This window comes from Meriones unguiculatus, chromosome 1, assembly GCF_030254825.1.
Source record: "Meriones unguiculatus strain TT.TT164.6M chromosome 1, Bangor_MerUng_6.1, whole genome shotgun sequence".
Classification (NCBI taxonomy): domain Eukaryota; kingdom Metazoa; phylum Chordata; class Mammalia; order Rodentia; family Muridae; genus Meriones; species Meriones unguiculatus.
In genome coordinates, this window is record NC_083349.1 from 60,026,373 (window position 1) to 60,042,616 (window position 16,244).

The following is a 16,244-nucleotide window of genomic DNA, read 5'->3' on the forward strand; positions in this document are numbered from 1 at the left end:
TCTCTATTACTCCAATTAGTCAGGCTCCAGTGCTCCTAATTGGAGGAAAAAATTGCAATTAAATCAATTTTTGATGGGCTGCAAGTGGGCTCCTGAACCGCCCTGCTTGTGAAACACTGATATTATAGCAGCAAAGGTCACAGGCCTCATCGGCACCTGGGCCCCACCCCCCGATTTTCCTCGGCCCCCTCCTTAAATACTTCAAGGAAACCCCTGCCCCTCCGCTGGCTTGGCCAATAAGGGTGGGAAGGAGGGAGTCATTAGAACATGTCAGGTCTCATTGCTTTGTTGCCATCTGCTAACCTCCACCACTGACATCATTATGGCCTGTAAATCCCAAAGCATGAATACAGTGCGAAGGTCACACAAACTCACTCAGCGAGGGGAAAGCAGGAGCTACAGTGACAGCATTGCACAGACAGGACCAGTCAAGTGGTCTCAGGGGGTCAACAGAAGTCAAGAAGGGGAGAGACGGAGGAGCAACAGGTGAGAGTGGAGTGTCTGAGATGCAGTCAGCAGAGCACCTGGTCAACAACGAGAGAAAGAAACAGATGCATTTGGGGAAGGCAAATGGAGTGGGGGTGGGGGGGTTGTTCTCTCCAGCACACATACCCAACTTGCAGCAAGGGAAACACCCACTCCTGGATGCTTGTCATGTCCATGATGGGGCTAGGCACACATTGACAGGCTTCTAGGAGGGAAGGAGGCCAATGTCCAAAGAAGAAAACACAATTTTGTCTATCAAACTAAAGGAAATAGAATGAATGAACAGGACTGCCTGAAGTCTGAGTAAAGATTCAGGCAAGTAAACATAAGTTCTGTCTCATACAGAAATTGGAATAACTACTTCAAAAAAAGGGTGAAGACAGAAAAATTCACATGCAAGTTCTGCCAGTTTGGGCTAGCAAGATGGCTGTGCACCCCTGACAACCTGAGCTCCGTCGTGGAACCAGTCTGGACGCATCTTTAAATCCCAGCACTCCTAGGATGAGGTGGAACTGGGAGAATCACCAGGATGCTCGTGGGCCAGCCAGTGTGAAATACACAGAACAGAAGAAACGACAGAGAGCCTGACTGACAAGGTAGGAAGAGAGAACTAACTCCTCAGAGTTGTTCTGACCTCTACATGTGTGCCATGACATTTGCACATTTGCACACACACACACACTAACAACAACAATAATGATATTTTTAAAAGGAGGTTTAGCCAACTTCATGGATGGGTGGTTAACTGGAAAAAGATATGCCTTGTCTTCAAGGGGTCAAAGAAAGGAGCACAAAGAGTGTAGGCAGAGGCTTTATGGTGAGAGTACAGGCAGGGCACAAGCAGCATTACTACACGTATTTTAAAAAGGCATGAGTAAGAGAAAACACTACAATGCTAAAGAGTGGACCATGCTTGGGCAAGACAGCAATAATCAATTCTCCCTATGTTTTCTTTATTTTTCAGATATTCTTTAACAAGTATTACTTTTAAAAGAGGAAACCACAACCAGGAGTGTTGGCACACACTCCTGGGAGATCTCTGTGAGTTCAAGGCCAGCCTGGTCTAGGTAGCGAGTTCCAGGATATCCAGAGCTACATGGTGAGGCACTGCCACAAAAATGAATGAATGAATGAATGAATAAAATCAAGAAGGAAAACACATTAGCTTTTGTAAGAACAACACCTAGATGCTCCTGCCCAAACTTCATAGCCAAGAGCAGGTGGACCTGGTAGTGAGCAGTCTGCTGGAGCAGCCAGTGTCTGCAACAGCAGCCTCAGCACCTGAGCTGAAGCATCAGGACTGGCCACTGGCCCAGTCAGGCAAGAAAGCCTTATCGAGATGAACATGGTACTCACCAGCACTTGGGAGAGAAGGTAGATCCCTGCATTTGAGGTCAGCCTGATCTACACAGTGAACCCAGGCCAGCCAGGTGTACATAGGAAGCCCCTGTCTCTAAAACAAAACAGCCTCTTCTCAACTTGGCCCCGGCCAGCAGGAGGCAAGAACCTGATGCCACAGCTGCAGAGGTCTGGAACACCTGTCCCAGTCACCCTCTCATGATACACACCTCTCCAGCCATGTGAAACAGGGCAGGATGGTGTCTAGAAGGCCAGCATAGATAAAGTGGCCACCTCATTTCTGGGTGATCGTGGATGTATCTAACCTCTTGAAAACCAATTCTGACATGGTTTGATTGTCTCGCAAAGGGTCATGTGTTGAAACTTAAAGTCCACTGTGAGGTATTAGGAGAGTAGAAACTTGATCCAAATATGGTGTTTAGAGGTGGGACTTTAAAAAGACTAGAATTAGGTCATTCATGTGGAGCTGCTTTGATGGAATCCTGGAGGCTTCATATGGCAAGAGAAAGAGGGAGAGAAGAGGAACAGGAAGGGAAGAGGAAGAAAAGGGAGAAAGGTAGGAAAAACAGAGGGAGGGACATGAGAGGGAGGGGAAAGAAAGGAGCACAAAGACACACCCACGTGTTTCTGACCTCTTGCTATGTGCTGCTGCAGGCATCACACAGGAGGTGGAGGGCCGGAGAGAAAGCTTCTTCAGTGTTTAAGAGCACTTGCAACATAAGCCTGAGACCAGGGTTTAGATTGCAGTTTACTGATCTCACCGACATCTGCAACCCTTAGCTTAAAAAATGAGCTCCAGGTTCAGCAAGAGACCCTGCCTCAAAGGAACAAGATAGAGAGTAATAGAGGTAGGTACCCGAAATCCTCCTCCAGCTTCTGTAGCGCACACACATGTACACATACATCTCTCTCTCACACACACAATAAAAAAATGTAAAAGGGGCTGGAGAAATGCTCTTTTAGAGGATCCAGGTTCAATTCCCAGCACCCACATGGCAGCTCACAACTGTGTACTCCTGTTCCAGGGGATCTGACACCCTCACATAGGTATACATGCAGTTAAACACCAATGTACATAAAATAATAAATAAATAATTTTTAAATGTAAAAGTTAAACATTTTTACAAAGACCAGGCATGGTGGTATGTCTTTAATCATAATACTTAAAAAGCAGAGGCAGACAGACCTCTGTGAGTTCAAGGCCAGCCTAGTGTACACAGCAAGTTCCAGGTCAGCCAGGCCTACATAATGAGATCCTACCTCAAAAATAAAAAAATCAATAAGATAAAAATAGAATAAGATAGGGAGGGGGCTAGAGCTGGGATACAAAGTAAATAACCTAATATTAAAAAATTAATATAAAAATTAATATAAAAATATAAAAAACTAATATAAAAATTATATAAAAAACTTATGTTCAATAAAAAAAGAATAAGATTACAAAAGGAACCATCTTCTGACTCCTCAGTATGCCTGCTGAAGGCTAGCTGTGCCCCTCACAGCAATACCTCGCATTACCCTACTGTTCAAATGGATGGTATGCTCTGGCTAACAAAGCCAGGAACACAAGAAAAGGTTTCCGACTCCAGCACAAGACATTTTTCCTCTTAGACAGGTCCACTCAGCATCAAGCCCAAGTACAAGGCTGCTAATGCCTCCTGACTCTGGTGGCCGTAGTGCTGATATTTTTGAGAACTGAGCACAGACAGGCTCTGGTGTTTTCTCGGGTGTGTAGATAGACATAAATGGCTGGCATTTAAAGGGGGCATGGGATGAGAGCGTAGCAAGAACCACTAGGTTCCACAAACAAGCAGAAAGGAAAGCAGGGCTAAACTGGAGAGATCTACTCAAACAAGTTTACCTGAAATTTTGATTTTTTTCTAACCACACATCTAACAAACCATAGAGGGCCTTTGACTCTCAGGCTTGATTTAAATTTGGTTAGGAGCAAGTGGCTATAAGGCCAAAAGTGAAAAGAAATGGGGACAAGTCAAAGTCAAGTCCAAGGTCCTGACCTCCTGTACCACTTAGGCACAGAGCCTACAGAGTCCCAAGAGATTACTTGGTTCTTATTTGCATTCTCATTATCAAATACCAACCTCAGGCAATCATTTTCACATGCAAACATCAAAGCACAACAGAAAGAGTCTCTTGGCAGGAACAAAGAGTAAAGAGCCCATCTATACCATCTACTATTCTGGCCACATGTCCTCCTTTCCCATGGCTTTTCTTTTCTTTCCTTTTTTTTAAAGATTTTATTTATTTATTTTATGTATGAGTGCTCTGTCTGCATGTATGCCTGCATATCAGAAGAGAGCATCAAATTCCAGGATTGATGGTTGTGAGCCACCATGTGGTTGCTGGGAATTGAACTCAGGACCTATGGAATTGCCGACAGTGCTCTTAACCGCTGAGCCATCTCTCTCCAACCCAGAAACTTCCTCCTTGCTGGCTAGCTCTCACAGTGCTGAAAGATCCCTGGAGGAAAAAAAAAAGTCCTCAGTGGACTTACCTAGTGACAGACCCTGCAAGCTTGTGTTGACCTACCAAGGAAGATGTGCTGTAGGTGCAACAGTGGCCTGACTGTCACGGAGTAACCAACTGCCTTCTGGTTGCCTCTGATTGCTTCGCAAGCAGAAAGTCACTCCTAGCACTGAAAGCCCATGGCTGGGGAGGTCATAGGCCCTAGAAGGGAACCCATTATTGTTGTTTGGCTAAACAGACACGTTGCCAAACCGCTTTCCAAATATTTATGTTTATATTCATAAGTCAGTGCTGCTCTGAGCCTTGGTCAGAGAAACTTCTTTTTGCAGCAGGCAGTGGTTAATGCAGAAACTCATAACTGGTCAAAGAGCTGAGACTAAGTGACTGTTGAGTGCTCAAGAATAGGGGCGAAAGCATCTAAGGGCCAGAGGATTAGGAAAAGTGCTGTGAAGTGCCGTCCTTTGGACATGACACAGCAATTGCACTCATGAATTCAGCAGCTACAGTTACCTAAACAAGATCAAACCAGTTAGTAATACTAGCATGGTTACGAGAGGGGCCCTGAGGTGTCACTCTTAGCTCAGGAACTACTGAAAATTGATGGTTGCTGGGGAAGGGGAGTCGTTTTTCTTTGAAAGGTGTGGCCACAGGTAGGTTGCCCATGCACACCTGGACTTAGGAGCTTATAAAAAGAGCCAGGTAAGGAGATGCATGCCTTTAATCCCAGCACTCTAGAGGCAGAGGCTTGTGATTCTCTGTGAGCTTAAGGCCAACCTGGTCTGTCTACAGAGCAAGTTCTAGGCCAGCCAGGAGTATGTAGTGAGAACCTATTTACAGAAAGGAAAAAGAAGAGAATATGAAAGCAGGAGGAGCACATGCTGGGGGCTCTGGAGAGAAGAAAGGATAAGGGTGTTACATGAGTATATGACCAAGAAATACTGTATATATGTATGAAAATTATAAAAGAAAAACTGTAAACTTTGTAAAAAGAGTAGAATGGGAGTGAAGCTCTATTCCTTCTTTTTTTGAGACTGCGTCTCACTACATTGGCTTGGAACTTACTGTGTAGCTCAGGCTGGTCTCAAAAGCCCTATACTTTTTACCTGAGTGATAATTGTTCAATCCTTTCCCTCATTAGACCCTTAAGGATTATGTATATTTTGGGGTAGCATCAGGAAGCTGATAGGACTGAAGAGCCTTCCATGCATCATAAATTATATTCAGCAGAGCTACAGAAATAGGATTCATGAAAATAAAACTACATGATATATGTACTTGGTAGGTAAAGCCTATTCCTCAAAACAAGAACAACAAAAGAACAAAAACAAGAGCACTCCACTTGTGAAGGAGTGCTCCATTTATAGGGAAATGCTCATTGGCAGACAAGTGTTTATTGGTAGGCAAGTGCATGTTTGTTGGGGTGCTCATTTTTAAGATGTTCATTCGTACAGGAGTGCTCATTGTTGGGGAATTGTTCTTTTGCAGGGGTGCGCTCCATTTGTAGAGAAGGACACATCTGTAAAATGTCAAATGCAAACCTTGGTGTGCAAAACCAACCAGTATGTACACATCAGCTCCTCGGTGCCAAGTCTTTCCATTGCCCAGATCACCTGGGACTTACATGTCAGCAAGTAGGAGAAATCATAGGCTGATACAGGAGAAGAGGGCCTTTTCTGTCAGACCCCATTACATGTTTTTTCAGGAAAGTAAAATTCCAAGAACTTCACTGTTTCCAGACCACATATCTAGATCTAGAATTCTGTCCCTTCCCCAAGATACCCTTTCCTCTTGAACAGCCCTAAGTGGGGATGAAGCAGGAGTCCCTATTTCCTACCTTTCTGGAAGGTGAAATGTATTCCTTGGCATCTAATTTCAAATCCTGCAGCCTTCTAGTTTCCTTCTTTTGGAGGAGGCCTGGCCAGGTTAAGTCTGTGCCACGCCAGGACTTGGTTCTAGTCTCTTCCCCAAGCTGTGCTAGGCCAACTATTCATTTGCTCAATAATTAATTATGTGTCTGCAGCCAAATTCTTTCCCCTGTGCACATCACATTAGGAAGATGGCAGGTTTGTCTGAGGCCTCCATCAACGAAATACTGGAAAAAAAGAAAAAAAAAAAAAAAAAAGGAAGGAACCAAGATCCAAGAAGACACAAAGAAAGGCACCCAAGGGACCAAATGGCAGGCAGCATTGTGACATGGGTCCGGTCATTTCTAAGGTCTGCTGCCTTGGAGCACCTCTTAAATAAAACTTACATTAGTCTGACCTTGCTTTGAAATAATCATTTACAACCAGTTGGTCCTAACTAATACAGAGCCTCTCTGCTCAGTGCCTACTGGACAGTCACCAAACTGAATGTCCCCTCTAGAGATGACACTGCACTTTGACAGGCCTCTACTGGTGCCTGGAACAGACACCGAAGCTATGAAATCAGAGAGAAGTCTGCTAGAGGAACAGATAAAACCATCAGCATAAGCTAGCCTGCAGCTTCAGAAAGAAAAGAAGAGGTTCTCTCCCACCCAGGTCTAAGAAGAGCACCAGGAAACAAGATCTACCCTCCCCCACTCTAAAATCTGGACACCAGCAGGTATCAAGGCTATTGCTCAAGGATGGAAGTATAGTGTTCAAAGGTCAAAGCCCTGGGCAGAGATTTTACCCCTTTCCCTGGACTGATAAGACTGATGTTCCTGGAAATAGTGTGCTCTGTCCTCCTCACTACAGAATTAGGCCGTATTTTCTGACTTGAATGAAAATCATACATAAAAGAATTGAGATGGTTACGACAGTTTTATTCATTTCTGAGTGTTTGAAAATTTTTTAATTACAAGTTTTAAAACACATTTACATAACTGAAACAGAATGACTACAATCTTTTTTTTTTTTTTTTTTTTTTTTTGGTGATACTTAACCCAGCAATTTCCGTGCTGCAACATATTTTTCTTCTTCTCCTTGGCTCAGATACAAAATCAAGGGAAAAAGCAAGCTTATGTGAACAAACTCACTCTCTGACACACACACACACACACACTGCAACTCATGCCTATAATCCCAGTGTTTGAGAGGCAGGAGGATTGCCATAAGTGTGAGGTCTGCTTTGGCCACATAGTGAATTCCAGGGCAGCCTGGAGTACACAGTTCAATCCTGTCTCAAAAGGCAGGGGGGCAGGATGGTAGAAGGGATGGCTCAGTGGTAAGAATGCATACTGCTCTTCCCGAGGACCTGAGTTCAATGCCCAGCACCCATGTCAGATGGCTCACAACTACCTATCACTCTAGCTCTAAGGGGATCAAGTGCCTTGTGGCCTCTGCTGGTAGCTGAATGCACGTGCACAAACATGAACATTCATATAATTAAAAATACTAAGTGTTTAAACACACACATACATATATACATACACAAACCTACTTAAAGTTGTACTCTCAAATTTACTCTATATTCCTGCTCCGTACTTTTTTCTTATACTTTTCCAGACTGTAGGTACCAAATTTCTACCACCTATGGCCCTCTTTGTAGGCAAATAACTTGTAATATTCGATTTCTGGGAAGAGCCTACCCCTTGGCATTTAATTCGACCTCTTTGAACCATTGAAATGAAGGCCAAACAATCATTAGCCACAGGGAAACACTGAGGACAGAGCAGGGCCTGACTCAATGCATGCCCACCATCAGTGCTAGCAGCCCTCAGTAAAAGCCCTAAGACACAGTGCCAGGCAGATGTGAGGGGCTCCTCACCTGTGATGGGAGATACAGACATACACGCATAGGAAGTCAACCTCTTGGTGCACTGGTCTCCCTCCCTGCTGGCTTCCCCAACCAGTGCTTCTCAATAATTAGGGAGGGCAAGACTCTGCAAACAAAATTTCCTATACATGCATTGTATCAACCACTCCAGGAACCAAGAAAATACCCAAACCTCTGATTTCTTACCTGCTCAGTCTCCTCCCACCTCATTTCTACCCAAATAACTTAGGAACAATGCTACACAGAGTAGCATGTCTACACTTCAATCCCAGGAAACCGTTCCCAGCCCAGGGCCAGTAGGTGGTTCCTGGCATCCATCCCTCATTGCCAACTGTCTGAGGTTAGACAGCTATGCTGTGGCTCAATTCCCAGGTGCCAGCATTTGGCTCCTGGAAGGAGAGAAAATACAGGCTCAGTCACAGCCTTGGAAAGAGCTGCACAGCTAGTTGGGTTGTCCTGGCCTTACCATCTTTCACTGAAAAGACACATGTAAGTGCATACTTATACACACATAGAGACATGCACGAAGGCATGCATACACACATGCCTGCACGCATGCCTTTTTACTCCCCTTGGTAAGGAGGTCCCCTGGCTGCTGCACACACATGCAGTCCTTGGTGTTCACTGGTATCTGTGGACAAATGCACATCCCTCACGTGAGCAAACTCCACCCACAGCCTGTGGACACATGGTGCCCACAGGGGTCTCTATGGCCAAAGTCGACAGGCAGTTGTGATTTTTGCACCAGCCCAGGTGTTAAGGCCTGCTCCTCCTCCCCTTTGGTCTGTCTCTGTCCCTCCCTTTGCCCTCCCAGGGTAAGTGCTTTCAGGCCACACAATGAGGGGAAGGAGGACAAACACTTGTATTGAGGAAGGCGTTTTGTTGTTTCATCCCTAAAGGGGACTGGAGTAGGAGAGGAGGGGGACCCACAAAATTTCTAATAAGCAGTTTCTGTCCTCAAAGCTAAAATGATTTTCTTTAATTGGTGGTGGGGACAGTTTATTGTGGGGGTCTCTGCCCTACCCCCTCCCAGCCTAATTGACTTACTGAAGTTTAACTGGGGCTTTCACCTGGAGAGATAGCAATTATTCCCCACATCCCACATTCGTACCTGGGCTTTCCCCCCAGGAGGCCTTTGTTCCCCCTAAATACAGCAGTGACACAAATGTCCTCAGCAGCAGGGGAACGCAGGGAAGTGGTAATTTTCAGCCCAACGCAATTAGCTGAGGGCTTTTCAGTCTTGCCAGTGAATGGTGGGGAGACTGCGGCATGTGAGAACAGTGAGCTGGGCTGCTCTGTGCAAGCCAAACAAAAGAGGTCTCTGAATTGGGCCCCGTGGTGAGCTGGACCAGGGCTGGTGGGGCCAGCTGGGACTGGACTGGGGCCTGTACAGGGGAGGAAAGGTGCTGCCATCCACTGCTTCCATGGGCACCCACGCGGTCTGTCTTCACTCAGGCTCAGAACTCAGAGCACCACATCCGCACTAGGAAGCAAACGGGACTGGCTGGGCAGCAGGTGCCCAGGAAGGAGGAGGTAGCTGGAGGTAGCTGTAGGCTGTAGGCTGTAGGCAGTGGCGGCCTACTACAGCTGTAGGCTGTAGGCTGTAGGCTGTAGGCTGTAGGCTGTAGGCAGCAGCAGCAGCAGCAGCAGCAGCACTTACCTGCTTAGCTTCGCCAGCCAACCCAGGGTTGGAGCTCACATCGTACCGGGGCTTTCAGAAACACCACAGTCAGGAAACTTTACAAAGAAACTCCTATGAGCCGACAACGGAGGGAGACTCGGGGGTCTGAGGCCCTGAACTCTACCTTTGTACCACAGCTGCTTCAATCCAACTGAAAAGGGAAAGGGCTCTCTGTTGGGCTGGAGTCTCAAGGCTGGGGACACAGGGTGCAGCAGCATGGGGCTTGCTTGGGTGGAGAGCCAGAGAATGCAAAGGCTGGCAGACAGGCTTCAGGAAGGGAGGCTGCTGCAGAGCTGGTACCATGTGGACTGCTGGGTCCATCACCTGGTCCTAGTGTTCTCCTTGCAAAAATGCAAAATTTAAAGACCAAAGCAGATGAGCTGTGTGATAGATTAACTAAGCATGAGCAAGGGAGACAGAACACAGACTTCAGCTCCTGGCCAGGGAAACCCACGGCAAGCGGCACAGAAGAATACCAGTATGGCTCCAAGCCTACTGAGTGGCTGGCTTATATTGCCAGTTCAGTATCACCCAAGCTGCCCAGCCTTAGGCAAGCCTGTAAGTTCCTAGGATCTCAGCTTTCTTCTTTATAAAAATAGAATCCAGTTCTATTAGAACAACATTTTGTTTTCCCACTTAAAAAAAGAGTTAACAGAATACTTGAACAGTATCTACAATAGATTTTGTAAGACAGGAGCTAATTTTGCAGAGCAGAGTTGGGGATGACTGGGACATCTCACTTGAGACCCCAAGTTGTGCTGTCTCGGACAGACCTTCCAAGCCCTGCTTGTAAACTCTAGAAGCAGACTCTTTTAAGGCCGTTCCACAGACACCTCTCAGGCTAGCCTCTTGTCACATCAACAGAATGTGGTCAAGCTCCATTTGCTCTCAAAACCTCACCATACACCATGCAGTTTCTGAGAGCTCAGGTGAGAGAATGCTACTCAGGACAGCTACAGCCATGGGCAGTTGGCTCAATTTGGTATACAGTTTATTGGAAGAGGTCAGGTCAAATCTTGGGGGTTTTTTGTTTGGGTGTTTTGTTTTGTTTTTTAGTTAGTTCATTTGCCTATTCTTGTCAGAAAAAGAAAAGACTTCTCCATCATGTGTTAACCCTGCCCCTGCCTTGTTCCTTTCCCAGCCTGGCTGCTAGGACCTACAGTCCACCTCAAGCGCTGCCAGATGCGTTTCCCTAGAGAAGAATCTACATAGTGAAGAGTGGCTAGTGCAGTACCCAAAGTTCAGAGATGGGAAAACAGACCTCGCCTTCCATATAGCTACCATCCATGGGACATCTGCTTTTTCCCGGGGCAGCCCAGTCTAACAACCTGCAGGGGACCATGCTTCTTGGCAAGTCCATGAAGACTCATGAAACAGGGCCCCTAAACATGGAAGGCCTACCTTCCATTCTTCTTGCTACTCCTTGTGTTCAACCTGTAAAGGACACCCTCAGTTACATTAAAACACCTGCCTGGGACAATGGAAGACTCTGCTCTGCACCCCATTTCTCCTCCAAGCCGTGTTCAGGAGTTCCTGAGTGGGAAGCAGACAGACAGGGGCTTCCTTTCTCAGCAGGTACTGAGTTCACCAAGCTATGTTAAAGTATCCCAGAAAAAGAAAATTCAAATAGGCTTGCCTTAAGGAATATATAGTCCAGCCAAAGAAGCAAGCCAAGAATTTATTGTTTAAAACTGGAAATAATTTCAAGATAACCAACAAGTTCTAATCCCAAGTGAAAGAGCTGAACATGAAGGCCCTCAACAGAGGAGAGCAGCTAACAGCATCAACCCTGGACAGCATCAAGCTAGTGCTCAAGCTTGGTGTATCTGTGTACATGACTGCTGGAACTGCTCTCAAGCCTCCGTTTCCTTACTTGTAACTGAAAATGATGGCAATACCACTCTGGAAGGGTTAAATGAGGTTCAGTGTTCAGCATGGTCCTTGGCAGTCAGCTGGTGCTCCATTCACACTAGTTACTCTCAGTATCATCATCATCACTGATAAGGCAACTTTGGATTCCTTATCAAAGAAGGCCTCGAAATGAGAACCTATATTGTTTACCTCTTGAAGCACCAAGAACTGGGATTAAAAAGTGAGAGCTTGTCCCTATTCTGAAAGCCACCGTCAATGTCAGTGACAGATGGGACCAATTAAGCCTGGCCTGGACCTTTGGAGACCCTGAGCCAAGCAGGGGCCGTAAGGGTAAGGGATACACTGAAACCCGAGTCCCCTCAAACTGACCACACCCTTAGCTGTCTCCCACCCTACCTTCCCTACCACTAGCCTGCTGGCTAGAAGACAGGGAACTGGTGCCAGAAGGCGCTGGCCAGGCAGGAGGCTGGGAGGCGCAGGTGGCTCTAAGATGAGACCCAGTGCTCCAGAATACATTTCACTTATGTGCAGAACAAAGCTGGGGCTTGTTGCTGGTCAACCTGCCTTTGCTTGCTTGGGCTGTGGCCCAGACTTGTGTGGTGGCTTCAACGGGCCTGGGATGCAAACCTGTGAGGGCCAGGACCAGCCCGGTTGGCACCAGCCTCCTCCTCCCCTGGGTTTCTCACTCTGTTTAGCATACAACCCAAGGAAGCTTGGGAAAGCACTTTTCACTACCCAGCAAATAAAGTCTAAGGGAAAGGGAGGAGAGTGAAACACATGGGGGGGGGGCAGGGAGCCAGTTAAGATTTGGTTTGGAGCTGGGCAGTGGTGGCGCACGCCTTTGATCCCTATGCTCTGGAGGCAGAGGCAGGCAGATCTCGGAGTTCAAAGCCAGCCTGATCTACAGCATGAGTTCCAGGACAGCCAGGGCTACACAGAGAAACCTTCTCTCAAAAAACTAAAAAAGAGAAAAAAAAAAAAAAAGATTTGGTTTGGGGGTTATTTTGTTGATTTAAAAAGATAATAAAATGAAGCATAGCCAGGCATATAACCCACTGGATTTAACCCCTTTAATCCTAGCACTAGAGGCAGAGGCAGGCAGTGGAACCACACTGAGAGTCCCAAGAAGCCAGAAAGAAGCTCTCTATCTTCTGGCAGGTGCAAACAAAGTGCTTCTTAGGACTCACTCCAGTTCCATTGAGACTATAAATCTCCAACGAGCTCTAACAGGCATTAAGGGTTGAGGATCAGGGTTGGTTGTTTATGATCTGAGTCCTGGTTCCTTTGTTGTCGTTGTTCTTTTAAGTAAGAGTCTCTAAATAGCCTTGGCTCTCACTATGTAGATCAGGCTGGCTTCAAACTCACACAGATCTACCTGCTTCTGCCCCTAAGTACTGGAACCCCATCACCAAATCCTGAGACAAGTCCACACACAGCCATGAAGCATTGTTTTGCATGGCTCTCTACACTGACTGTGGAACTTCCACTGACCAGAGCTCACTTATTCTGAGTCCTGTGTCCTGCATACCCCATCCCCAGTGCACAATTGCCCCAGCCTGGGCAAGACTCCCACAACATGGCCATTACAACAGAGACCTTAGTGTATCCATTTCCCTATTGTTTCTGCCTTTGCTGCCTGCTCTCCAGCATGCATCCTTCTTGAGTGACAACCTCCGTAGAAAGACTGAGGGAAGGACTCTCCTAATGAGGCTCTGGATGAATGATAGTTTCGGGTAGGAACTTGGGAACCACGATGCTGTCTGCCATCCCACCAAATTCTACTTCAGTTCAACCTATTCACCACAACAATACTTGAACTTAAGAATACACATTGCCCTAGTCCCAGGACATGTTTTTCATGCCTTTCTGAAATTCTAAGTTATAAAGCTATGAGGTTTTCCCGGGGGGGGGGTGGAGGGAGGAGGCGCTTGTTGTTGTTTTTTGATTCTCTACAAAAACATATAGAGACTGCCAAAAAGATCATTTGATTAGAAGCCTCTGCTTTCCTACTAAGCCACTTGGAGTGAGATAACAACTTCACAGAAGATGAAAACGCACAAATCAGCAAACTATTTGGTAGGGAATGGATATCTGATTTACTAGCTGTTGACCCAGCTCATTGCAGGCTTTCATTTCTGCACAGCTCAAGAACACTGCTGGCTGCTGGCTGGAGTAACATCAAGTCTAAAGTTTCTTGGGAAAGCTAACCTACCTGATATCCTCACAGCCTTCTGTACAAAAACTCAGGAGTTTTGAGTCTGCATGGAATCCACAGGTTATCCACCAGGCAGATACAGGAGAAAGATGTGGAACTGTATCTGCAAGCAAAATGGCAGTGCTGACTAGGTAGCCCTCAGCTAGCTTCGTGAGGCGCTTCCTCTCCTCTGCTCTGCTCTGGGGATGAAGGACCAGCACACAGCAGTCCTTTCCCCCACTGTGGGAGAATGGGAAAAGAGGCAGATGAAATGAACTGCCTCGGTTGTGAGATGAGCATTTAAAAATGTTTATAAGGGTTTTGACTGCATGTATGTGTGTGTACCAAGTGTGCCCTGAGCTCAGAAGCACACATCAGATCCCCTGGAACTGGAGTTCCAGGTGGTTATGAGCCACCACGTACGTGCTGGGATCAGACACAAGAACAGAAAGTGCTCTTAAACACTAGTCCGGTTCTCCAGGCCCCTCAGTGGCCTTACTCACCCAACATCCACACAATCAGTGGGAAGCTCCCTCAGGGAAGCGGCCTCATACCAACTGACAGACACGCACAGACTCTACCTGCTGACAGTGCAGGGAACTAAGTATATTTGTAATAAAAATAAAGGGCTGGAAAGAGTCTCTGGGCCTCTCAAGTCACAAGCACTGAGACAAAAGGACTCGAGATCTTGTGCCACTGCTCAGTCTTAGCCACCAAGCCTTAGATAGGTGTCACTGCTGGTCAGTGACGCTCACGAGCACAAGCTCTCTATTAGCAATGCCTTTTCTCATCCTTCCCGGGAACACTGAACACCAAGAATCAGAATCAATCGCAGAATTTCACCTCGTCACTCCTTTGACCTCGAACAGATTTCTGGGAACTCAGTGCACTTCAGACAGGAGTCCACGGCAGCTGCAGTGTCATAGCTCATTATCTGAGTCAGATTACCTTCCCTGGAGAGCTCAGGCTGCTCTTGGCTGGATGAAGGTTACTATGTACTCACACAGGAACCCCTCAACCCACTTCCCTCACTAATGCATAAACAGAAGCTCTTGTGCATGCCAGGCAAGGACAGCTTTGCCAGACTGCCATGCTGCATCTGCACACCACCATTTGGTCCTGAGCACAGAACTTATCACAGCCAATATATACATGAGCACAGCTCAGTAGTAGAGTGCTTGCCACGTACATGCAAAGCCATGGTTCAAGCCTAACAGCCTTTCCCCTAAAAAAATTCAAATATAAGTCCTCCCAGGAAGACTAGTTTTGTGATTAACATAGTTTCTCTGGTAGCAAATTGAGCTTTGACTCCAAATGTGAAGACAGATCCCACCCACCAGAAGTCCTCCTCCCCCCACCCCCCAACTTCCTTCCTTCAGTCCTCCTCCTCCTGTCTTCCTTCCTTTTTTGGTTTGGTTTTTTGAACAGGGTTCCTCTGCATAGCCCTAGCTGTCGTGGAACTCACTCTGTAGACCAGGCTGGCCCTGACTCACAGAGATCCACCTGCCTCTGCCACCCAAGTGCCACCACTACTCAACTCCTTTCTTTCTATTGTCCTGGAGCAGAACCTCTAAGCAAGCTCCTTCTTGGGTAGCCAACACCCTTTCACCTCTATCTAGATCCAAACTCTGCTTTAAACCCCTAGAGTTATCGAGAGCAATTCCTGCTTCATCCTTCACCCTGAATAATATTTTTAAGGGAAAAAGCAGCTCAGGGAATCCCCAAAGAGGCCCACTGCACTCTTCTACTTGTAATGAAGCCTAATAATGAAATGCCCTGCACTCTAATCAGTAAGAGATGCTCATTTTCTCCAGGTGGACATCTCCATGGATCTATCTAATTTGCTTCTATGCTTGTGTTTCTCTCCTCCACCACCTCTGCATTTTTATGTTGGGGTATGTCAGTGCCCTCTCAGCCAGAACCGGGCAGGGCACACACCCATGGGGAGTAACAGTTTAGCCAGGAACCGAGCCGACCATCCCTGACAGTGTCACCCTTCATCACACCATGACCATGTTAGCTCTATCTCTTCTAGGCTTTTTGCAAAATGGAAGAAAGGAAGGAAGAAACAGCCCTTGGAAAGACTAAGAAAAAAGAAGAGCAAGAGGGACTGAGCACTGCTGGGGCGCCTGATTTTCAGGGAAAGAAATATCCTCCAAAACAATGACCCAAACCTCCTCCTGGTGGGCCCCTTTGGGACTTGGACCCCCAAAAGCCTTGGAAGTCTAGCTTCTTCCCCCTCAACAGGCCTGCCAGAGTGACTGGCACCGATGCTTAAGACAGTCTGAAGGGTGCCAACAGCAGCACAGAAGAACCACTGTGTTTAGAGAACCCTGGCAGGATGCCTTCCCAGGGCCATCTCGTCTCTGCCTCCTGATCCCTATGAACAGTGAAGACATAGCCCAGTTCTGAAAACCTCATGCTTCAGAA

At 46.7% G+C, this 16,244-nt stretch overlaps 1 protein-coding gene and 1 long non-coding RNA gene across 4 annotated transcripts in view; one reads left to right on the plus strand and one right to left on the minus strand.

The window, feature by feature from the left end:
- Positions 1–16,244, minus strand: part of Fbxw4 (F-box and WD repeat domain containing 4) — an 80,212-nt gene that overhangs the window by 17,931 nt on the left and 46,037 nt on the right. The window lies entirely within an intron of this gene.
- On the plus strand, positions 735–7,059 carry LOC132655957 (uncharacterized). Its single transcript, XR_009593927.1, has 3 exons — positions 735–1,082; positions 1,451–1,585; positions 5,815–7,059. It is a non-coding gene; the product is annotated as an uncharacterized LOC132655957 (long non-coding RNA).